The sequence below is a fragment of the Macaca thibetana genome, chromosome 5, assembly GCF_024542745.1.
Source record: "Macaca thibetana thibetana isolate TM-01 chromosome 5, ASM2454274v1, whole genome shotgun sequence".
Classification (NCBI taxonomy): Eukaryota; Metazoa; Chordata; class Mammalia; order Primates; family Cercopithecidae; genus Macaca; species Macaca thibetana.
Genome location: NC_065582.1, coordinates 22,802,181 through 22,829,104, shown reverse-complemented (window position 1 = coordinate 22,829,104; position 26,924 = coordinate 22,802,181). Strand labels below are relative to the sequence as shown.

Below are 26,924 nucleotides of genomic sequence, written 5' to 3'. Positions count from 1 at the left end.
AAGATAAAACTATGGAGATAGTAAAAGGATAGTGGTTTGCCAGGGTTTAGCAGGAGAGAAAAGACAAATAAGCAAGTACAGAGATATCTGGGACAGTGAAATTATTCTGTATTGTGCTATAATGGTAGATACAGGTTATTATACAACTGTCCAAATCCATAGAACATACAATACCAAGACTGAACATTAATATAAAGTATGGATTTGTGTGACAGTATGTGTTAATCTAGGGTCATCAATTGTAACAAATGTAACGCTGGTGCAGATGTTGAGTGGGGGAGATTGTGCATGTGTGTGGGAACGGGGAGTTTATGGCAATTCTCTGTAATTTCCACTCAATTTTGCCATGAACATAAAACTACTTTTTTTTCTATTTTTTTATTATACTTTCAGTTTGGGGATACATGTGCAGAACGTGCCGGTTTGTTACATAGGTATACATGTGCCATGGTGGCTTGCTGCACTCATCAACCCATCATCTACATTAGGTATGTCTCCTAATGCTCTCTGTCCCCTAACCCCCCATCCCCTGACAGGCCCCGGTGCATGATGTCCCCCACCTTGTGTTCATGTGTTCTCATTGTTCAACTCCCACTTATGAGTGAGAACATATGGTGTTTGGTTTTCTGTTCCTGTGTTAGTTTGCTGAGAATGATGGTTTTCAGCTTCATCCATGTTCCTGCAAAGGACACGAACTCATCCTTTTTATGGCTGCATAGTATTCCATGGTGTGTATGTGCCACATTTTCTTTTTCCAATCTACCATTTATAGGCATTTGTGTTGGTTCCAAGTCTTCGCTATTGTGAACAGTGCTGCAATAAACATAAGTGTGCATATGTCTTTATAGTAGAATGATTTATAATCTTTTGGGTATATGCCCAGTAATGGGATTGCTGGGTCAAATGGTATTTCGGGTTCTAGATCTTTGAGGAATCTCAATATGCAATCTTTGGTCTATGTCAAATGGTGACTATTCTATTAAGCCCATGCTGATTTCTTCCAAACTTCAAGAGAATTTAGTGTCCACATTTTTATGGTACTTATGTGCCTTTACCTCATATTATAGCATGCATGTACAGAGTAAATAGACTAAGAATTCTTGGGCTAGAATACATCTATAATTTTCTTAAACTGCATCTGGCACGGTGACTTAACCTTCAGTAACAGATTTTTGGTAAATATAAAATAGAGGTAAATTTAAACTCCCTGCAAATATTTTGTATTTAATATCAAGTATGATACATGTGACAATACATTTGAAATGAGACCATTTATTAAAATTGAAAATACAATAATTCAGAAAGTTATAAGAAAACAGAGGATGACTATCAGCTGAGGTATTGTATGAGCAAAAATGTAACAATATTTTAAAATATAATATATGCATATTATTTTATTCCTGCTCACTGTTGAGCTCTTTTCATTGTGAGCATAAATAAGTTTACACACACACACACACACACACACACAAATAAACTTATGTGTAAAATCACTCAACAAAATATTACCAAGTATAAATCAACAACATATAAAATAAGTATATACCCTGACAAAATGAAATTTATTCTGGGTATACAAGCTTGTTCAAAATTCATACACCAATCCATGTAATCCACCCATATCAAAAAGTAAAGAGAAAAAAAATCTTACAATCATATCAATTAATGCTGAATAAATATTTCACAAAGCCAGCCATTATATTCATAATATAACTATGAGCAAACTAGGAATAGAGGTCAATATTTTAACTTGGTAAATAATATCCACAAAAACCTTAGAGTTAGTATTATACTTAATGATGTGAAACTAGACACTTTCCTTTTAAGATCAGAAACAAAGTAAATTATGTCTTCTCTCATTACTGTTATTAGATTCATATAAATTTTCTATATACAAGATGCTGTCATAGAAGAACAAAGATAATGTATTGTTCAGGGTATATCTCCAGAATAATGTACGTAGAGAAAGACACAGGGAGAAAGAGATTATTCTAAGGAATTGGCTCACATGATTATGGACTTTAGAAGTCCAGATCCAGAAGACCCGATGATATTGATCCAGTTTGAGTCTGAGTAGGACAATGGTATAAGTTCCAGTCTGAATCCAAGTTTGAAGGCAGAGTAAGACCACTGTCAGCTCGAAGACAGTCAGGCAGAGGAAGGAATTCTTATTTTATTCAGGTATTCAACAAACTAGATAAGGCCCACCCACACTGAGGAGGGTAACCTGCTTTACTCAGTTTATCATGCAAATGTTAATCTTATTTAGAAACAGCCTAACAGATACACTTAGAATAATGATTAAGCAAATATCTGGGAACCCTCTGACCCAGTCAAGCTGACACAGAAAATGAACCATCACAGATGGTTTTAATTCTTCCTTGTGAATCTATATAACTTTCACTTCTTTTTTTATTATATTATTTTATCTTATTATACCAGTAGGATGTTGAATAATAGTAACGTCATCAAAGATAATTCTAAATTCAATAATCTAAATTTACACCTTAGGAAAACCAGAGAAAGTATTGTATTCTATTCTCTGACTAATCCTAAGGCAAGCAGTAGAAAAAAAATAACAAAAATTAGAGTAAAAATGAAATTCAAAATGGAAACAGTAGATAAAATTCACACCAAGTGTTATTTGAAAAATAAAATTGTAGTCATAGTAACTAAAGAGAGAACAAGTTACCAATATCTAAATATAAGAGGAATCAATTACCACTCACCCATGGACATCAAAAGGATAATAAACAAATAGTATGAAGGACTCTATACTCACAGAATTTATAACTTAGTTGAAATGGTTCAGTTCTGTGAATGACATAAACCTCCCAAACTTGCATGAGGGAAATTACAAAACCATATATATATACACACACATATATATACACACACACACACACACACCCACACATATATATGTGTATATATGTGTGTGTGTGTGTTTGGGGGTGTGTGTGTACAATTATTTTAATAATTAATTTTTTAATAGTTAATTACCTTCTAAAAAGAAAGAACTAGCATGATTGTTTTGTTAGTAAATGCAACAAAATAAAAATTCCTGGTACGAATAACCAAGAATACAAGGAAACACAGCATACAAGGATAATATACAAATGTTACTGACTTTCTTATATACTTTCAAGAAAAACTAAGAATTGATTTTACGGAAACAAAACCATTTGCAATATTATCAACCAATGGAATACTTAGGTGTAAGTCTAACAAAATAGTTATTGGCTTTCTATGTGCAAAACTACAAATCTCTGAGGAAAGCCATAAAAAGACCTGAATAAATGGGGAGATATTGCACGTACATAGATAGGAAGCTTCAATATGATTCAGATGCCAATTATTCTCATTTTTGTCTGTAGATTCAGTGCAATCAAAATCAGAATCCCAACAAACTATATTTTAATAAACTTTATTTTAAAAGCAGTTGTTATTTTTTTCTACTGCTTATTTTAGGATTAGTCAGAGAATGGAATACAACACTTTCTCTAATTTTCCTAAGGTGTAAACTTAGATTCTTAAATTTAAAATTATCTTTGATGATGTAGATATTCAGCATCATCACTTTCCCTATAAGCATTTCTTTTGCTGCATCCTACAAATTTGGATAAGTTGTAACTTCATTTTTTATTTAGATGTAATTATTTTTCAGTCATCTTGATACTTCTCCTTTGACTCATGTGTGATTTAGAAGTGTGTTCTTTAGTCTCTCAATATTTGGGGATTTTTCCAACTACCTATCTGTTACTGATTTATAATAAATTTTGTTATAATCTGAGAACATATTTTCAATTATTTTTATTTTTTAAATGTATAACTTGTGTTTTTCAGTCCAGAGTATAGTCTGTAATCATGAATATTCCATATGAGCTTGAGAAGAATGTGTTTTTTTGCTGTTCCTTGATGTAGTATTCTAAATACGTAAATTACATCAAATTGATTAATACTACTGTATAGTCATTTGTATTTTCATTGATTTTCTGCCTGCTTGATATATCAATTACTGAAAGAGGAATGTTGAGATCTTCAACTATAGTAATGGATACATCTAGTTCTCTTTTCAGTTCCATCAGTTTTTGCCTTACATGTTTTGACACTGTTGTGTGGTACACACACGTTTAGTATGGTTATGTCTTCTTAGAGAATTGATCTCTTTATTGTTGTGTAATGCCCCCTCTATCCATAATAATTTTATTTATTCTGAAGGTGACTTTATCTAAAATTAATACATAGTTACTCCTATTTTATTTTCAATAGAGTTATCATGTCATGTATTTTTTATTCCTTTACTTGTAACCTATCTATATATTTATATTTGAGTTTCTAAGAACCACCATATAGTTGGGCCATGGGTTAATATCTAACATTTTAATAACTGCTTTCTATTTGTTGCATATCATTTTTCTTAAGCCTCTTGTTTTCTGTCTTCTCTATTTTATTTGAGAACTTATATTTTCAAGTTTTGAGTATTTTATACAATTCATTTTATTACCTGTCTTGGTATATCAGTACATCTTCTCTAGTAACTTCATTTTTTGTCTCTTTTCTTGACATTAGGCTTCAGTAATACTGTTCCTCCAAAAATCAATGTCTTACATTGCCTTTCACTGTAATCTACTACTATTGTTCTACTGGAGTCTTATGGGTGATGTGGTAAGATGTGTGGAGTGGAAGCAATCTGTCACCTTATAGTTATTTTTTTTTAATTTCAACTTTAATTTTTAATTCAAGGGGTACATGTGCAGAATTGTTATTTCTTACATTGATATATTGCATGATGCTGAGGCTTGGGGTACAATTGTTCCTGTTATCTAGGTAGTGAGCCTACCGACCCAGAAATCCCATTATTGGGTATATACCCAAAGGAAAACAAATCATTTTACCAAAAAGACATATGCATTGATGTATTCACAACACTATTCACAATAGTAAAGCCATGGAGTCAATATAGGTGATTATCAATGATAGAATGGAAAAAGAACATGTGATACATAAACACCGTGGAATACCATGCAGCCATAAAAAAAGAATCAAATCATGTCATTTGCAGCAACATGGATGCAGCTGGGGCCCATTATTCTAAGCAAATTAACACAAAAACAGCAAACTAAATATTGCATAATTAACCTTAATCTTTTAGTATGCTTGTGTCTCTAGCCTGTGACCTTCATAAATGTGTCCCCTGTGTTACAGCTTCCTTCCCAACATCTTATCTTAGGTGTGACAGAAAAACTAGAGTATCTATTAGCGGCAGTAGTGCCTTTATCCCAGACCTGGAACATGACTCTTATAAGGTCTTTTGTACGGAGACTAAGTCTTGTTGGGGAGAATATTCTAGGTATGTTTAACCATGATTACTCTTCCCTTCCAGCTGCTAGAACCAAGAAGAAATCTTTCTGAGAACCTGCTGGAATTTCTGGAGGTAAAACACAGAATAAAGTGGGTTCTTCCTGCTAAGACTGCAGACTTATAGGGCTTGCCCAATCTCTGCCTAGTCTTCACTCACCATCCAACAATTTTTCTTGATTAATATTTAAGTATTCTTAGTACTTTGTGACTCTGTGGCTTCTGCTCCAGGTAAGGAGATCTAAACTATCCCTCTCTCCATCTAATCTATCTATCTATTATTTATTTAAATTCTTTCTTTTTACTTTTAAACTTTAAAAAAATAATGCCCCACTTAGGAAAGTATTCCATATTTACAGAACTAATCTTGATGTACAACTCTTATTGTCTCACAGCCTTGTTTAAAATCTTCAAAGCTTCTCATCACCTACAGAACAAAGTCCAATGATTTTCCAACCTTGCTTTTTTTTTTTCCTCTGTGTCACATCTCTGATTCTCCCACTCAGCTTATTTTTCTGTTCCCAGCATTTTAATTAACTCATTTTATCATCTCTTTGTTGGTGGGTTAACTATCACTCTTTGATACCGTCTTCAGCTCCAAAAACTATCTAACCTTTGACAAGCACCTTCATGTCAAATATTCCAGAAAGCCTCTCCGGATTTCCCAGAAGAAACGATGCCTTTCAAAATGCTCAGAACATTTGATCTATCACTTTCTGATGTATGGCTCCTTATCTAACAAAGCTTATGTTTGTTTATCTTATGAATTATTTACTTTATTGGAATGTATGCACCTAGAAGGAAGGGATCAGGGTCTAATTCATCTTCATAAGCTCCAGGGCACCAAGTACAGTAAGCCTGTCACACAGGATATGTAGAATCGTTATGTTATAAATGAGTGAAAATATAATAGTTGCTTTTGATTCTTTCTGGAGATTTTTCCCATTCATTTTTATTATACTTTTTATAGTTAATATGCACAATTATATTTGTGAATCTTGGTTAATGTATTAAAAGCATAAAACTGCAAGATTTTAACATTTTCTTCATTTATTAGTAGTTTTATTATTTTAAGTTATTTTTATCTATATATTTTTAAATATTGGAATTAAATATAGCAGATCTAACAGCATATATAATTCCTGATTTCCTACTGAAGTGGCTGTTACATAGAAGGAAAAATATAATGATCATTTTGGTATATCAAAATAATCTTTTCTTATTGAAAATTAGATGCATATATGAGAAATGAGTTAGATCAGAGGTGCCTGGAACTTAATACCTGCAAAAGTTGGAGATAATGAAAAACAAGCATATTTGACAAACAAAGTTACGTAAAGGCTCAGAAATTGGTGGCATATATACAAAGCTATACTTTATGCTTATCTTCCACATTTACATAATAAATGTAAAGTTTCTCTTAATCATAATTTCTTCATTTCATTACCTTCTGAAACCACCAGGTGCATAAGCAGTATTTAAAATTTGTTGTATTTTTATATATATTTTTTAAATTTTAAAAGAACACTGGGTTGGCATTTAATGGACTTCAGTTTGAATCACGTCTGTCACTGTCTGTAATTTTTCCTTTCCTCTGCTGAAGTTTCCCTTTTTGAATGATAAACCTATTACTTCACATTAAAAACTGATGTGACTATTCAAAAGCATCTTGGTAAAGCATAGAAGAGCTTTTCAAAATTGAAGTATAATTTGACACATTAATTTCTTTCTTCATGACAATTATGTACAGTTTGGTCTGAGCTATCACAATAAATAGAACCTAATATCACTTAAGCTTCACTTTTTATTTATATTATGTTCAGAAGTTATTTACTCTCACATTTTATATGAATTTAAGCTTGGATCACTAAGACATGTCTATCCTTTTTAAAACTAATGAATACCAAACTCTCACTATCAAATTACTTCTTACCAAATATTTTATTTCCATCAATAAATAAAGCAACCAAGGTGTAATTTGTCAAGGCCCCTTATCTCAGTGATTTCAAATGCCATGTAACATAGGCAGCTATTGTTAGATGTCCTCTCTTTCTCTGACTGACTGACCTCTTCTAACCAGCTGACTCTATTCAGTAGCTGCCAGCTTTCTCTTTTCTGTTACTAAAAGTGACTCACTGCTTGCTTAGCTCAGTAATCAAAAACATCGTGAAGGTATCTCTTCCACTTCCCTTTCTGTCTCTGTCTCTGTCTCTGTCTCTGTCTCTCTCTCTCTCTCTCACACACACACACACACACAAACCCCATTCTCTCTCAGAAAATTATTTCTCAGATATATTAATCAATGTAGAGTCAACCTCACCCTCCCATCTTATCCCTTCTGCATTACAAATGTGCACAAATAATTAGGATATAAAATACCAACTGAAAAGCAATGGATTTACATCGAATAAAAAAGACTGAAATATTCTGAAAAGAGTTTTGATGATTCTATTTTATCATATGCTAGTTATTTAAATGTTGGTTAATTTATGAGTAGATGATCTCAGTTAAGCAAAATGCCATCCATCAGATCATTATATTCCCAAATCTAATTATTCCCAAACAAGTGATCACTTGCATTTACTTCTAGAATATATTTCTGTGAAACAGAGAATGTTATACAAATCTTTCTAGCTTCTTATCTTTGCATAATGACTTTCTAGGATTTAAACCCCAAATGTGTTACCATCACTCTCAAATTTCCATTCAGTTATATAACACCCCTATATATATATATATCCTGGAACCCATGCATGGTAATTCTTTGAAACTCATGGTCAGTTTTGGTGAAACTTCCTACATCTTTAGTTTCAACATTTTCATTAATATTTTTCACTAATTGAAACTGGCTCTGTACTAATGATACTGCTTTCCCTAATGTTCTCTTAAGTGGTGGCTGTTTTCTTTATTACATTCTTCCGGCAATGGCCTAGACATGGGATAGGTGTCCATTTGACTTCTCAAGTGACAGGGCCTGCTAGTCATTTCTAAGCTCTCTCTCCCTCCCATTTCCCCAAAATTTTATGGCTTTGGTTCTCCAAATCCTTCTTGTTGAACTCACTAACTTTCTCCCTAATTATAACCTTTTTTAGACTCATTAGTCTCCCTACTTATTCCCTGAGACTGACTTAATGATAATTTCTCCACAACCACTCTCATCAAAATCCTTGGTAATTTCATTATCCACACTGATGACTTTCAGTCCTGGCCTCTCAGCTATTTGTCTTCTTCTTCAATATTATTGTTCTCTACATACCTCAGAAACTCACATGATCATATTATGCTTGCTATTTACCAACAAGTGCTATGATCTATGCTTGTTAATTACCAATAAGTGCTATTTATTTAAGAACTCAATTGAAACATCCTCCTCACTAACCACTGGTCTTGTCTATCCAGGTTGTTTCCTTCAATATGCTAATTCTCTAAATGCCTAAGGTTCACCAGTATCTTCAATTCATAATTCTTACTCTTTTTTTTTTTTTTTTTTTTTTGAGACAGTGTCTTTCTCTGTCACCAGGCTGCCAGATTGGAGTACAGTGGTGCAATCTTAGCTCACTGTAACCTCCACCTCCCAGGTTCAAGTAATTCCCCTGCCTCAACCTCCCAAGTAGCTGGGACTACAGGTGTGCCTGGCTAATTTTTTTTTTTTTTTAAGTAGAGATGGAGTTTCACCATGTTCACCGGGATAGTCTCGATCTCCTGACCTCGTGATCTGCCCACCTTGGGCTCCCAAAGTGCTGGGATTATAGGTGTGAGCCACTGCGCCTGGCCCTCTTACTTTTTTTGTTTGTTTGTTTATTTGTAGCCTAAAATCTAAATTAGCAAGAGTAGCAAGAGTGTCATAACTTGGATCCTTGTGGGTTGAAATAACCACTTTATTTTGCATACCTAAGCTGAAACAAGGACAAGTGGAGACTGGGAAGAGGAAGCTTTATGAGGAGATCAGATTGAAACCTCAGGTAACAACACAGACTATAGGGAGCATCTCTTTTTTCAGCTATTGTTTGTAATGACCTCAAAATAAAGCACAAAGATCAGGCCTTGGGAGACAACAACCTAAACTTTAAGTATTCTGGAGAACATTCCAGATGGGGCAGACCAATATGGCTAAATAGAAGCCTTCACCAGTTTCCTCCCTTCTCCGGCAGGAACAGCAATTTAACATCTGCACGAAAAAAGCACCTTCATAAGAACCAAAAATCAGGTGAGCAATCACATTACCTGGTTTTACTTCATATCACTAAGAAGCACTGAAGATGGTAAAAAAGACAGTATTGAATTGCTGATACTACTTCTCCCCCATACTCCAGCAGTGGCCTCCATGGCATGGAGAATATGTGTGCTCTGGAGAGACACGTACGGTGATTGTGGAACCCAGTGCTGCTGAACTCATTGCATTGAACTCAGTACTGCTCTGTCATGGTGAAAATCAGAACTGGTCTAAACTCAGCCAATGCCCACACACAAAGGGAGCATTTAAACCACTCCTAGACAGAGGAGAATTGTCCATCCCAGCAGTTGAAACTTGGGTTATGTCAAGCCTCGCCACCATAGGTTAAAGTGCTCTGGGGTACCAAATAAACTAGAAAGGCATTCTAGGCCATAAGGACTGTAATTGCTAGGCAAATCCTAGGCTCAGAGACAGTGGATGTGGGACACCAGCCAGGATGGCTAAGGAAGTGCTTGTACTGCACCTCCCCAACACCAGGCAATATAGCTTACAGAAATAATAATAATAATAATAATAATAACAAAAGTCACTCCTTCTTTCTGCTTGAGGAGAGAAGAGGGAAGAATAAAGAGGACTTTGTCTTACATCTTGAATATAAGCTCACCAACAAGGTAGGGACACGAGGTGCCCATTCCAGGTACTAGCTCCCAGACAACATATCAGGAAACACCCTGGGCCAGAAGGGAACCTACTCCCTGAAAGGGAAGGACCTAGTCCTAGAAGAATTAATTACCTACTGACTAAAGAGCCCTTGGTCACTGAAGAACCAACAGCAATACCCATGTAATACACCAAGGACCTTGAGTAAGATTTTGTGAAATGCTGGCTTCAGAGACCAGCTTCGCCACAGTGGGACAGAGCACCAAGTGGGCTCTTGGGGTCTCAGATTCTAGGCCTTAGCTCTTGGATGGTATTTCTAGGTCTGCCCCGGACCAGAGGGTGGCGCACTACCCTGAGGGGTGAATCCCAGGCCTGACGGCATTTACCACAAGCTCGCTGATGAGCCTTTTAACCTATGGGAGCATCAGAAGTAGCCTGGCAGTACTCCCTGTGTATCTGCCAAAATGAGAGGCCCCTCTGTCTGTGAAAAGCACAGGGAAGAGTGGGAAGGACTTTGTCTTGCAGTTTCAGCGACATCTTGCATTCAATAAAATAGAGCACCAGGTAGATTTCTAAGGTTTCTGACTTCAGTTCCGGGCTCCCAGACGGCATCTGTGGATCTGCCTGAGGCCTGGGGAAACTCACTGCCCTGAAGTGAAGGACACAAGCCTAGCTGGCTCCACCACCTGCAGATAATAGAGCCCTAGGGGCTTGAGCAAACATAGGCAGTAGCCAGGGAGTGGTTACCATGGGCATTTGTTGAGACCCAGTGTTGTGCTAGCTTCAATTCTGACCCAGTGCTGTCCCACTGGTTGTGGCCACAGGGTTGCTTGTGTCTCCTCATGCCCAACTCCAGGCAGGTCACCACAGAGACCCCATTTGATTGGGAGAAAATAATGGAAGAGGACAAGTAATCCAGAGAAGTTTTTTGGATCTTACCGAAGACCACCAAGGCAGTACCATAGTAAATATGCAAGAATCACGGCATTACTCGCCTTTTGGTGTACCCTGATGCAGATGAGGCTTAGAGCACAACACTCAAGTCCTTTCAACAGCCATCAGGATCAGCCAGAAAAACATGACCTTACAAAATGAACTAAATAAGGCACCAAAAACCCATCCTGGAGAAATAGAGATATATGATAATTCTGACAGAAAAATCAAAATAGCTGTTTTGAGGAAATTCAAGTAAATACAAGAGAACACAGAAGAAATTCAGAATTCTATCAGGTACATTTAACAAAGAGACTGAAGTAATTAAAAAGAATCAGCAGAAACTCTGGAGTTGAAAAAATGCAATTGGCATACTGAACAATGCATCAGAGTCTCTCAATAACAGAACCGAGCAAGTAAAAGAAAGAATGAATGAGCTTTAAGACAGGCTGTTTAAAAATAAGGTGTCAAAGAAAACAAAAGAATAAAGAATAAGAATGAAGCACACTTGCAAGATCTAGAAAATAGACTAAAAAGGACACATTTAAGAATTGTTGCCCTTAAAGGAGAAGTAAAGAAAAAGATAGGGGTAGAAAGTTTATTCAAAGGAATAATAACAGAGAAAATTCCCAAACTTAGGAAAAGATATCAATATTCAAGTAAAAGAAGGTTATAGAACACCAAGCGGATTGAACCCAAAGAACCAATCAAAAATAAGAACTACAACAACTTTTCAAGACAGAGAAGTTACAATAAGATAAAAATAGAAACAAGAAAATTTAAATAGTGAAGGAGCAAAGTTAAAAGTGTAGGGTTTTATTAGTTTTCTGTTTGGTTGTTTGTTTATGCAATCAGTGTTAAGTCGTTTTCAGTTTAAAATAATCGTTTATAATATAGTAATTACAAGCCTTGTGATAACCTCAAATTAAAAAAATTACAACAAATACACAATAATTTAAAAAAATAAACTGAATCATACCACCAGAAAAAATCACCTTCACTAAAAGGAAGATAGGAAGGAAGAAAACAAGGAAGAGAGACCGCAAAGCAACCAGGAAAAAAAAAAAAAAAAAAATCAACCAGGAAAAAAAAAAAAAAAAAAAAAAAAAAAAAAATAGCAGGAGTGAGTCCTTATTTAACAATAATAACATTGAATGTAAATGGACTAAATTATTCAATTAAAAGATATAGACTGGCTGAATGGATTTAAAAAATTTTAAAAAGACCCAATGATCTGTGGCCTACAAAGAACACATTTTACCTGTAAAGACACACATAGATTGAAGATAAAGGGGTGAAAAAAGATATTTCATGACAATGGAAACCAAAAAAAGAGCAGGAGTAGTTATATAAAACAAAATAGATTGTAAGACAAAAACTATAAGAAACAAAGAAGTACATCATATTATGATAAAGTGGTCAATTCAGCAAGAGGATATAACAATTGTAAATATATATGCAATCATTACTGGAGTACCCAGATACATAAAGCAAATATTATTAGATTAAAGAAAGAGGCCCAATACAATAATAGCTGGAGAGTTTAACACCCCACTTTCAGCATTGGACAGATCTCCCAGATAGAAAATCAACAGAGAAACATAGGACTTAATCTGAATTATATAACCAATGACCTTTATAGTTATATACAGAACATTTCATCCAACAGCTTGGAAATACACATTATTCTCTTCAACACATGGATCATTCTCAAGAACAGACCATGTTAGGTAACAAAACATTTTAAAATATTCCACAAAAAAAAAAAAAAAAACTGAAACAATATCAAACATCTTCTCTGATCACAATGCAATAAAACTAGAAATCAATAACAAGAGGAATCTTGGACACTATGAAAACACATGAAAATTAAACAAATATGCTCCTGAATGACCATTGGGTCAATTAAAAAGTTAAGAAGGAAATTTTAAAACTTTATTGAAGCAAATGATAATGAAAACACAATATGCCAAAATCTATGGGATATAGCAAAGGCAGTACTAACAGGAAAGTTTGTAAATATAAGTGCCTACATCAAAAACTAAGAAAAATGTCAAATAAATAATGTAATGATGCATCTTAAAGAATGCATCATTTATTTAGAAAAGCAAGAGCAAACTAAACCCAAAATTGGTAGAAGAAAAAAAAATAAGAAAGATTAGAGCAGAAAAAAAAATTGAAATACAGTAAAAATGCAAAAAAATGCAAAGGATCAATGAAACAAAAAGTTGGTTTTTTTTGTTTTTGGTTTTTTTGAAAAGATGAAATTGATAAACCTTTAGGCAGACCAATGAATAAAAAAAGGGATAGAAGACCCAAATAAATAAAATCAGAGATGAACAGGGAGACATTACAATTGATACCACAGAAATTGAAAGGATCATTAGTGGCTACTATGAGCAAGTAACTTTATGCCAACAAATTGGAATATCTAGGAGAAATAGATAAATTCCTAGACAATACAACCTACCAAGATTGAAAAAGGAGGAACCCAAATCCTGAACAGACCAATAACAACTAATAAAATCAAAGTAATAAAAAAAAGTCCCCAATAAAAAGATATGCCCAGGACTCATTGGCTTCATGGCTGAATTCTGCCAAAGATTTAAAGAACTAATATAAATCCTACTCAAACTATTCCAATAAATAAAGGGGGATGGAATACTTCCAAATTCATTTTACTAGGCCAGTTTTATCTTGATACCAAAGCCAGACAAAGATACATAAATAAAAGAAAACTACAAGCCAATATCCCTGATGAATTTTAATGCAGAAATCCTCAACAAAATATTAGCAAGCAGAATTCAACAACACATTAAAAAGATCATTAGTCATGACCAAGTGGGATTTATCCCAGTAATGCAAGGATGGCTCAACATACACAAATCAATCAATGTGTTATATCAAGAGAATGAAGGACAAAACCCATATGATCATTTCAATTGTTGCCAGAAAAAAGCAATTCATAACATCTGACATCCCTTGGTGATAAAAACCTGCAAAACATGGTGATAGAAGAAAAATATCTCAACATAATAGAAGCCATGTATGACAGACCCACAGCTAGTATCATACTGAATAAAGAAAAACTGAAAGCCTTTCCTCTAAGGTTGGGAACACAGTAAGGATGTCCACTGTCACCAGACAACAGAGAGATATAAAGGACATCCAGATTGTAAGGGAAAAAGTCAGATTCCTTGTTTGCTGATGATATAACCTCATATTTGGAAATACTTAAAGACATCACAAAAAAGTAATTAGGACAAATTCAGTAAAGTTGCAGGATACAAAATCAACATACAAAAATCAGTAGCATTTCTATATACCAACAGTGAGCAATGTGAAAAAGAAATAAAGTAACCCCATTAAAAATAGCCACAGATAAAATTAAATACCTAGGAATTAATTTAACAAAAAAAGTGAAAGATTCGATCTGACAAGAGATTAACAACCAGAATGTATAAAGAGGTCAAGCAATTCTATACAAACCCAAAAGAAAGGAAATCAGTGTATTGAAGAGATATCTCCACTCTCATGTTTATTGTGTCACTATTCACAATCGCCAACATTTGGAAGCAATCTAAGTGTCCATCAACAGATGAATGGATAACGAAAATGTGGTAAATGTACACAGTGGCATACTATTCAGTCATGAAAAGGATGAGATTCTGTCATTTGTAACAGCATGGATGGAACCGGAAGTCATTAGGTTAAGTGCAATGAGCCAGAAACAGAAAGATGAAGCTTCACATGTTCTCACTTATTTGTGGGAGATAAAAATTAAAATAATTGAACTATGGAAAGAGAGAGAGTAGGATAGTTACCAGATGCTGGGAAGCATAGTGGAGTGGGGGAAGCAGTGAGGATGGTTAATGGGTACGAACAATAATTAGAAAGATAGTTAGAAAACAGTATTTGCTAGCACAGTAACTGTAGTCAAAAATAATTTAATTGCACTTTTAAAAATAATGAAAAGAGTATAACTGGATTGTTTGTTACACAAAGGATAAATGTTTGAGGTGATGAATACCCCATTTACTCTGATGTGATTATTGTACTTTGCATTTCTGTATCAAAATATCTCATGTACCGCACAAATATATATATATGTATATGTATATATGTGTATGTATATATACTATGTACCCACAAAAATTAAAAATAAAGTTTAACTCTTCTAATACCTCTTGGTCTTACTTGTTTTACAAAGAGAAACCCCTGAAGCATACAAAAGTATATGCTAAGAACCTAAAATTGCTCTAAAAATAAAATAGAATGAAAAACAAGACCTTAAAGAAGAAAAAAGAAAACAGAGAGAAAAAACCAAAGTACCAAGTGAAGGAACAATCAGAGTGTCCATTCAGAAAAAAGAAAATAAACAGCATAGTACACCCCATCATAAAATCATATTTTCCTACTGCATTTTCAATGTTCCTTACCACCCCACCCCCATGTCCTCCTTTCCAGTCTTACTAGTCTGAACTCCATGGTAAATTCTTTTAATTTCTTTTAGACATGTAAACACACAACTCCCTGATGCCTTGCTCTCTCTAGGGCATTTACTTGGGTAAATAATAATTCTTCTGTAAGCCACATCTAACCCTCCTTGGGGTCTGAAATCACAAAGCTGCATACAGTTGGAGAGAAGCACTCAGCCAAGAAAGCTTTGACATCATGTGTGATCTCTTATCTCAAGTGGCAGCTTAATGGTACCCAACACCCTTTATCCTGTAATGCATTCACTTTCCCGCATTCCCTCAAGAGCATTCCACATCTCTTTCTTGAAGCAGAAATATCTCCTCTCCCATCTTTCCTCAGGTTATAGCCTCCTTTTCTCTATTTCTCAAAGGAAAGAAAGAAAAAGAAATAAACTCTCACCACCATATGTACATTTCTTTTTAGGTGATGATTAGGTCTGGGTACAAAACATCTTTTAAACTCTTACTTCATTTAAGAAATATACATTTGCAGAAATAATTATCACTCTTACCTATATGATTCATGTCTCAGAACTTATTAGTGTGAAATCCAGTGTCAGGGCTGATAAATAACAGACTCTTAATCAATGAAAGATCAATGAACCAAACAACAAAAAAGGTGATAGGGAAGAATTCATTAAAGAAAGTATGCATATCACCTTCATTTGTGTTCCATTTAATCATTTATCCATAAGACAATACCTATTGAACCCCTATTATGTGTAAAGAAGTAATAAACATTTTATGGATGAATGAATAAATACACTTATGGGGGAGAAAAATTCCAAAATAGAGCCCCAAATTCCAGGAAACGTTTAATAATATAGTTAAATATCTCTAAAAAAATCCCTTTCAACGTAAGATTAGTAACCACTAGTGAATGTTCCTAAAATGAAGATGAGTGTGTCAGTGCTAACAATGTCACCATATAATTTATTATACTGGTTGAGAGATTTTATTATTTTCTTTCATTTTTTTGAAAATATAATCATCAAGGATCTGTTACATGTTTATCATCACAATATTTTGCAAAGACATACTAATATATTTTATTTGATAATAAGCTACTGGACACTTACAGGGCCAAAAAAGGAAATATAATTTAATATAAAATAATTGATGTTTTCCCTTTTTTGAAATAAATGACATATTTTCAAATGTGGATGTACAGACTATACACTTTATATATATATAGTCTATATATATATACCTTATATATAATTATTAAATACAGAAAAAAATTTAAAACCAAAAATTGGTGAAATTTCTTAACTGAAGCAAACATCAAATGCAAACATGAAAATAAGGTCATTAAGATAGATAACAAAGCCCGTTGACTCAAGAATCTATTTTGCAATTGCAGCACAATACTAGAAAGATTTTTGTAATTTGAACACTCAAAATGATCACTTTTTTTTTCATTGAAAGTTGAGATAAATGACTAGTGTTTAGTAAGAATTTTTAATTAATTTATTTATTTATTTTGAGATGTAGTCTTGCTCTGTCGTCCAGGCTGGAGTGCAGTGGCATGATCTCGGCTCACTGCAAGCTCCGCCTCCCAGGTTCACACCATTCTCCTGCCTCAGCCTCCCGGGTAGCTGGGACTACAGGCACCCGCCACCACGCCCGGTTAATTTTTTATATTTTTAGTAGAGATGGGGTTTCACCATATTAGCCAGGATGGTCTCGATCTCCTGATCTCGTGATCTGCTTGCCTCGGCCTCCCAAAGTGCTGGGATTACAGGCATGAGTCACTGCGCCTGGCTGTCAGAATGTATTTTTAAATTACAATCATGAGACCTAATTCCAGCCAAACAGTATGAGGCCCTCACTGACAGGATGATCACAATTAGCCCCATCTGACCTATTCACTCTAAATAAACTATTAAAAGGCATTATTCTACATAACACTTGCTTAATTTTTTAAATAACAATTAAAAATTTTTGAGACTAGTTTCTAATCAGATACTAAAAGTAAATATCTCAGCTTATCTCTAGTTAACATTAATTCATCCTAATGTGAGAATATGCTATTTCATTATCATAGTTGAGTTATGGGAAGACTGCTGACAGGCCAAAGTGGGTTATAAATTTTGAAAAGCATCCTGTTGCCAGAGTTGATGACTGAATTCATAACAATTGACTATAAAAGATAATGCCACTAGTTTAAAAGTAGCACTTTTTTTTTGAGACAAGATCTTGCACTGTTGCCCAGGCTGGAATTCAATGCACAGTCACGACTCACTGCAGCCTTGATTTCTCAGGCTCAGGTAATTCTCTCACTTCAGCCTCCCAAGTAGCTGGGGCTACATGAGCAAGCCACGATGTCTGGCTAATTTTTTCTATTTTTTGTAAACATAAGGTGTCACTATGTTTCCCAGGCTGGTCTCGAACTTCTGGGCTCAAGTAGTCCTCCCACCCCGGCCTCTCAAATGCTGGGATTACAGGGAAGAGCCACCACCCTCAGCCTAGAAGTAACTTTTGAGAAGCTTTAGTTTGGTGAAACTTTCAACAGGAAATATGCTGGCATCTTAAATCTGTATATACGCTTCATCACTCTTAAAAACTATGAGCTCGTAAAACACCTGAGTATAATATAATTTCCTGAAAATATCTAAATCATATGAATCCCCTAGAGGACTGTCTTCCACAGAAGACACAACAGTAAGTAACCATAAATACTTCAAAAATAGAGCAAAGTGTTCTAAAAATGACTTTTCTAAAATGTTACAAGTATGCAACTCCTGTCAGTTTTTTAAATATAAATTGCTTAAATAGTGTATTAAAGCATATTTATGACTAGATAGGTACTGACTTGCTATGGTTTAAGGGATTTTGTCAGGGTCTGCCTACCTACTTTATTCCCACATGAAATAGACAGTGGGTTCATGCTTTGCCTCAACAAGATCCAGGACTCTTGCAGCAAAACATTGGGATTGAGGGGGCTGTTGCTAATACTTCAAATGATTGGCATGTCTCCAACAGGAGGTGAAAAAGATGGGAAAGCGTACAAAAACGTAAAGCCTTCACCATTCCTTTGTATTACTCCTTTAAAATTGTTCCATTACAGATCTGGTTTCCAATAACTTTATGTCAGGTGAAACGCAGAAATAGGAAAGAAATGAGGTTTGGAAGAAGCCTCACAAAATTGCTCTGAATGAAAACATAGAAATACCATGGGGTGTCATCAAGGAGAGACCCCATCAAAAATTTCCCTGAAATATATGCTCCAAGGACTCTGTTTAAAACTGCTCTTTTAAAAATAAAATCATATATATTAGATGTGTAAGTATAAACCAAGAACTACATGAAAGTAGGCCTGTGTGCTTGTCTGTATACTTGTGTAAGCACATCCAAGGACACTGGATAACTATTTTCCTCCCCTATTATCAGGCTATTTCAGTATCAAGTGATTTGCTTGCTTGATCATATTGATTTTGTATCTTAGCAGCAGGTAGGAAGAATCAATGTGAAAAGGTCAACATGTCAAGAGGAGAAGTACAAATCTTAGGCCAATTGTTGTAGTAATGAAAAATACTCAAAGTTAATGACAGTGACAAACTAAAGCCAGCTGAGCTTTTTAAATCTCACTTTAGTCCAAACCACTGCATTTTAATTACTGAGTTATTTCTGAAGTACATTCCTACTTAGATTCATATTGAACAACTCTATAAATCTTTTTCTACACAGTAACCTAACATTTTGCTTTTTAATCCTGTGCTTTACGATTATACAATTTATGTGAGTATGCACTTGCATGGTGGGAAGGTTCTTCTTATGAATTTTTTTTACCATTGGCTATCTTTTAGGTTTTGCTCTCAATTAAACACAAGTCTGCATAAGTAAAAAGGCCATAGTTTTCAGCAAAAAACTATCCCAGCCACTCAGACTTAAGACACCATCTAATTATCAGAATAGGAATAAGAATGAGTTTCAGTCAGTGTCTGAGCAGATAGATGGCACATTCAAAGATTTAACTGATAAAAACTTTACCTAAGGGTCTATTCAGGGAATAGTTGGCAGGATTAAGGGAACAATCAAAGGCAGGATACACACCAAGTTTCAAGCAACAGCAGTAAACCTCATTACCTACCCACAGGCCTACGGTACAAGAAAGAAGCAGGACATCATGGTACCAACACCAAGCGGAAGCCGCATCTGTGGGAGATCACCCACCCCACAAGCGCTATGGACAAAGGTGAAGAGTATCTTTTTCCATGAAGAGAGGGAATGAATGTCTCAGTTTCTCTCAGCTGCAGGGCTTTGCTCCTTCATTTGCTGCTTCCCATTCTCTAAACCCAGTAAGAAGCCATTCAGCAAAGGAGTGTGGCTAAAGGAGTTTATAGGACCTTCTGAGGCACAGAGCAGAGAAGAAATATGCAGAGAACGAAGTTGAAATAGCCAGCTGAAAATAACCAGAACAAAGTGAGAGAAAGAGGGGAAAACTTCCCTTTTTAATTGTATTCAAGAGACTAAAAAGTCACAGGTGAATGTTCATGCTCCAGGAATACCAGACTAACTTATAGCAGACCAAACTCTCCTCTAAAACAAACAAGAGAAGGTAGAGGCCAATCCAACAAACAAACAATGAGAAAATACACATCTATTTGAAGGCATCGGAGAGCTAGCAAGTGAGCCAGTACTTGAAAAGCCAAGATCCTGGAGAAGAGGGACTCATGGAAGAAAACCTAATAGCTATGACACTTCTCAGTAACAGGTAAAAATACCTTTTTCTGTGTTGAGAAAAAGATGCTGATAAGCTAAGTAGAAGGACTGTGAAGAGACAGAGAATCTGAACAGAGTTTCTTCCCATTTCTTAGGACTGGTAGATGAAACTCCGGGATCCTAAGACAGCCAAGATTAAATATACGAGCTCCCTCAACAAAGGGAAGATAAGAAGGCCTGCACGTGTCCCCTCTAATACTCACACATTTATAAGCAGTGCAGGCACAGAAAAAATCATGAGGAATCCAGTATGGAGAAGTGAGCCTTTAAATGTAATTTTCAGCATCTTTTTCTCAAGTAAAGGTCCTGTGGAAAAAGACTGGTAGGCAGGTCAGAACACATTTTGTGACTAGGTCGCTTCAGAATTCTACTCCCTCATACCAGTCCACAAGTGGCAGTTTAAATTGTGTTACATATTCCGCTAATGTTCCTTTTCCTCTTTTTAAAATTTTTATGGATATGTAATAGTTTCACATATTTATGGGGTATATGTGATTTTTTGATACAAGCATACATTGTGTAATAATCAAATTTGGATAATTGGAATGTCCATCATCTCAAACATTTATCATTTGTGTTGGGAGCATTTCGGTTTTTCTCTTGCATTTACCACGGCCCTGTTGAAGGCCACCATTGGTCATTCTGTCCCAAGAAGCATTTGTCTATATCTGGAATTTAGTGCCTCTAATTTTCTCGATGGTGGGTCTAATATATATAAAATATTAACTATATTATATATATTACTGTATATATTATATATCGTATATATATAATATATAATATTGTATATATTATATGTAATTGTATATTGTATATATACATATATTATACATATTATATATAGTGTATACAATACTCTCTATATAGTATATGCAATACTATATATAGTATATGCAATGCTATGTGTATTGTATATGCAATACTATGTATATTGTATATACAATACTATATATATATTGTATATGCTCTATGAAACCCAGAACAAATACAAATTGGATGACTCTGACTCCATTTTATTAGCACAACAGAAAAACAGTGAGAGGAAATGGCATCTACCTCAGTTTCTACTATTCTTTTACATAAAATATTTGGTATGAAGGATTATATGATCCATAATTAGAAGCACGAGATCCTTTTGGTCAAACCAACATTTGAGCTCTGATCTCCTGCTTGAAAAGTTCTTTCAGTATTATAACACCCTCTCCTACTTGCCAGACTAAATTTTGCTAAGCAATAAAGTATTGAATGTGATGTTTCTTTCTATGTGTGTATGATTATAATTAATTCAAAAAGTAAACAAGCTAGATCCAGAAGCTAATGTGATTTTATAACTTATAGAACAATATATATATTGTGTGTATACATACACATATATTATATAAATATATTATTGTGTATATATATACATATAATGGGTTTAATATATACATACTTTTGTAATTTATTTGACTTGTTTTCATTTCAAAGAGGAAGCAATAGTCTTTTATAATTTTCTATATCTTAACTATAATTGGAGCTACACTTACTAAGTTTCCAGTTTTCTGCCATGAAAATTAATATTGCAAGGAATTTTCTTCCTCATGCCTTTTGGGGGGTGTGTGTGTGTGTGTATGCGCATGCATGTGTGCATGTGTGTATGTGTCTGTACACATACACATACCTCTTGGGTATTTTTATAGGAGTGAAATTTCTGGGACATAGAGCATGCAAAAGTCATGCATTTTATTTACATATATTTTGTACTCCATGAAATGTTATTAATGCCTTAATACCTTAATAGTTAATATTTATTTAGGTTAGCTACATATTTTTCCATTTCATTACTCTTTATTCCTTACTGAATGTTAGTACTTTTCTCTGTTATCATATCCTCCTACCTGAAGAACTACTTTTAGTAGTCGTTTCTGATGTGAGCCGACTGCTGATGAATTCTCTGTTTTAGTTGATTTGGAGATATTTTTCTTCTGCAATTTGAAGTGTATGGATACAGACTTCTGTTCTAGAAGCTATTTTCTTTCAGAACTTTAAAGATGTTTAAATTCATTAACTTCTGTTATTAACATCTTTCACCTGTCTTCTGGCTTTCATAAATTGAGCTGAGAATAGTTAGCTGTTAATATTCACTGTAGCCCCTTTGAAGGCAACCGTCTCATATTTCCCTACTTCTTAACAACTACATTTTAGTTTTTACCCTGGGCTTCCAGGAAGTACAAAACAGCAAGCAACTGAGGTCTAGGGGCAGAGCAGCAGTGTGGGAAGGGCTCTCCCAGAAGGTGAAAATCCCAGGGAGGCTCTGGGGAGCAAAGTGCAATCTCCAGTTTTCCTGAGAACTGATGGTTAGGCTGCAAGGAATAAAGAGATTTCTGGAAGTCAATGCAAACATTCCAGGGAAAGACCTAGTCTCATTCTGCATCTCTGAAAAAGAGGATAACTGAGTCTGACTAAAGTGCAACAAAGCTTAATAAGACTCAACAGACTGTGTCATGAAACCCAGCACAAATGCAAATTAGGATGACTCTGACTCCACTTTGGTAGCACAGCAGAAACACAGTGAGAGGAAATGGCACCTACCTCAGTTTCTACTCTTCTTTTACATAAAATGTTTGGTATGCAGGATTATGTGATCCATAATTAGAAGCACGAGACCCTTTTGGTCAAACCAACATTTGAACTCTGATCTCCTCCTTGAAAGGTTCTTTCAATATTATAACACCCTCTCCTACTTACCAGACTGTTCGAATTTTGCTAAGCAATGATGTATTGAATGTGATGTTTCTTTCTGTGTGTGTATGATTATAATTAATCCAAAAAGTAAACAAGCTAGATCCGGAAGCTAAAGTGATTTTATAGCTTATAGAACATAATGAGAATCACACATCTTATTTAAGTGCTTTCTTACTAGAGGAGCTCCATAATCACTTATAAATCCAATGTAATTATTTCCTTACTTTTCTTTCGTTGCTGCTCCATAAGATTTCAAAGAATGCATATCTCTAAAGTTCACTCTTAATTAAATAAATTCATCCTAATAATACCTAGAAATACCCATATTAATCTTTTTAAAAGGCAGTGACGTTATAGAGTCAAAATGTCCTTGTGAATAATTCATATCTTTAGAGATGGTCTCATTTATTTTGACTGTGTCTATATTTTATGATTGCTTATGTAGCATTTTCAACTTTAAAATTCATGTCAATGAATCCTTCTGAATACCAGCTGCCATCTCAGTTAAATCTTAAATAGACAAATTGCTCATATTTCATGTACAGTTATTCTTGAAGAAGCTTCATCAAAGTGGCATTATGCCCTGTTTTACAAGTATGTTATATTTTTTCTACAGGAAAAAAAAAGGAAAACTTGGCATTTGTTGATCAGGAAGCACAAATGCTGGTTTCTTTTGGCTATTTTGTTACTTTCTTCCTAAATACTCAGGGGTCAATAGCAAATCTATGAGAAGGGATTTTATGTAACCCATATCAACTTTCCCATTGTGATCCCTGCTTCTACTATTATCTGCTGCTGGTTTAAGCCGTTCTTACTTGTACTTTGATTATTTCAGACTCTCACTCTTCTCTCAGTGACCAATCTCAGCCCTTCCAATTTATCTACGTGCCTAGAAATCAGGGCTGAATCAAGAAGTTCATCATGCTCCCAGGTACATGGAGGTGCACAAATAGCTGTAATATACAAAAGCTAGCTGACTGCAATTTTATATTCTGAACTAGAAGGGTTGGAGGGAAACACCATTTCTTTTCAACTATGGAAAACAAGAAAAATAATCTGTAACGGCAATTCTAGAATTAAAGAGAAACAAAATTCCTATTGGTTATGGTGGAATGTAGGCTCTAAGATAGGTGAAGAGCAGCATTTCAACAATCTCTCACATACACAGTGTGATCAGAGAGTAATCATATATACTTTGGTGAAAGGATGGAGTGAGGATATGAAATAGTTCCCAATAAACACATATGAGAGCAGTCGTTTTAGGATTTGACATCCCCAAGCCTTATAAAGAAATGTCTTTTGATGATTTTTATTATAATATCCCTTAAAAATAAGTTCTGCCAATAAATAACAGGTTACTAAAGTTTTCAGAATGAATAACAAAGGTTGATATCATCTGTTAACAAAATACTCATCTCCAAAGTAACATCTGTTGAAGTCATTTAAAGCATCATGAGAAATACTTGATTATACAGCAGAAATAAACCACAAGTGAAGGGCTGAGGGATGACATCAGTCATAGACTTGTTTTTTTGATGCATATCAGAAAAACAACAAATTTGAAGTATTTAAATAGAGAATGTTATGTCTATAACATAACGGGTACTCTGCTACCCACTATTTCACATTAACATATATTTAACAATTTTCATTACCTGACAGAGCTCAGAAGACATGTGGATGTGATCTTGTATGATCAGGACTACTATCCTGTCAAATAATTGTTTTTCTTCTTACTAATGCCCCAAAGGTTTCAACAAAGAAAGAAAGAAAGAGAGAAAGAGAAGAAAAGAATAAACCACTTTCTGATGAAAATAGCTACATTTTAAAATGGGTAAATTGTTTCCACTGAAATATTTTATGTTAAAGCAGTACGTCTCTTAAATTATATACATGGTAGATTTTATGTTTCTATAAATAAGGGTCATAAACAATGTACACATACATATCTTTGTATATTAAATGCAAGTTTCAAAATTACACCTCATTTCAAGAGGCACAATAAATATGTGGTTAACAAGTTAGACTGAACCAGGGTTCCTTAGTTTAGATCCTTTATCACTTTCTAGCTATGAAGCTTTGGACAAGTTATTTCAAAAACACTGTGCTTCAATTTTCTGATATATAAAGTGGAAATGACAGTATTTTCTCCTAGAGGGTTGATGTGAGGATTAAATGGACTAATATATATATAAATTTCCTACCACAGTACCTGGTACATAGTAAGGTTGTCAAAATTTTAGATATTATAAATTTTAGATATTATAGTTATTATTATACTTATGTTCAAAGAACATTCATGTAAACAAGAACAATATTGATGCTTCTGGTTATCATGATAAAGTAGTAACGACTTGACAATCTAGCATTGATTATAAAAATGCTTTGGCAAAATAAATAATTCAATCACTCAGTGTTTGTATTTAGTATTATAGTTAGTAATTTCTGTTAGCATACGTTGTCAAGAAATAATGAAGAGGATTTTTTTTGTTTGTCCTTGAATTTAGGATTTGTGGCTGAATTTGCTAACTGCACATTTTAACAAATATTACCCTTTGATATAATAGGAAATACAACTTTACATGATTATAACTTCATTCATCTTAACACAAGTGCATTTTAAAATAGGTTTTAAACATCAAAAATGGTTATTTTTGCATAAATAAAAGGATTCATTTTAGAAAGGTTACTTTAAAATCTATAACCTATAGATCAAAGATCTGTTCTTCCCAATGTTACCATTTAAATTAGTTCCAACATTGGGTAACATCATAGTTTGAATGAAGATTAATTACTTACATTTATAATTACCAAACATCTATTTTTTCTACATATTAAAATGTCTAAGTCCACTGGATTACTAGTACTCCTTATCATTCAGTGGGTTTTGATAGTCATTCTGCAGACCCAGAAACCATTCAATGGCACTGAAAAGTTCAAAAATCTAACCTGGGTGTTTTTTAAATCTATTTAAAATTAATCATGAAAAAATGATAGCCATGCCTAAATCTAATATATATTTTAACATACAATTTATATAAATTCATATGCAAATGGACAAAGCAGTTCTAGGCTATTGACATTTAGCACACAGGACTTCTCCAGGTTAAAGAAGTTTATTCTTTTCTTGGACATGGCTCATATTTTTCCAGATCAGAGGATGGATAACAATAATAAATTCCTCATAAAAATTTTTCTCTTAGCCAGTTCTCATCTCTCTTCCTGTCAGCAATCCGATTGTATTTTCCCTTGAGTTTTGTGTTATAGTGTTAGATGAGAGATGTCAGAATCCATTAGCACCTCATGTAGAGAGTTCTTTTCTGGTTTCAAATAAAAAGAAGTGAATGTGGATAAGGTTAATTTTCCTACCTCAGAGCTAAATCAAGTGATAGGAAGCAATAGGAAGAGATAAGAGGAAAATATTGAAAGAGATAGTAGAGGGCAAAATTTTATCTGATAGAATCCCCCATATTATGTGACTGCATAACAAAATTTTATACTATTCATTTCTAATCTTGGAAAAATGTTATCAGTAGGATTCATGTTCATCTACTAGCTCCCCATTTTCTCACCCTTAGAGAACAACGACATAGCAGTGATAGCCTGATGTTCCAAACATTTTTGTCAAAATATGATTGCTTTGAAACTCCTCGCAGTTTGGGGGCACTAAGAAGCCATCTTCTGTGAAATAATAATTCAGGTAATTTTAACATATTAATTAATACTATACTTAATATAACTATTATAAATGTTAGACATAAAAATCATGAATAAAATGTACAATCATTCACATGTCAGATAACTGCAAAGTAATACAAAAAGAAACCTGTCAATTTACCCATGGCAAACCATAATTTCAAGTTTTTCAT

At 34.3% G+C, this 26,924-nt stretch overlaps 1 protein-coding gene across 1 annotated transcript in view; it reads right to left on the bottom strand.

Moving 5' to 3' along the window:
- SPOCK3 (SPARC (osteonectin), cwcv and kazal like domains proteoglycan 3) overlaps positions 1 to 26,924 on the bottom strand; it is a 482,197-nt gene that overhangs the window by 343,689 nt on the left and 111,584 nt on the right. The gene's annotated exons all lie outside the window — the stretch shown is intronic.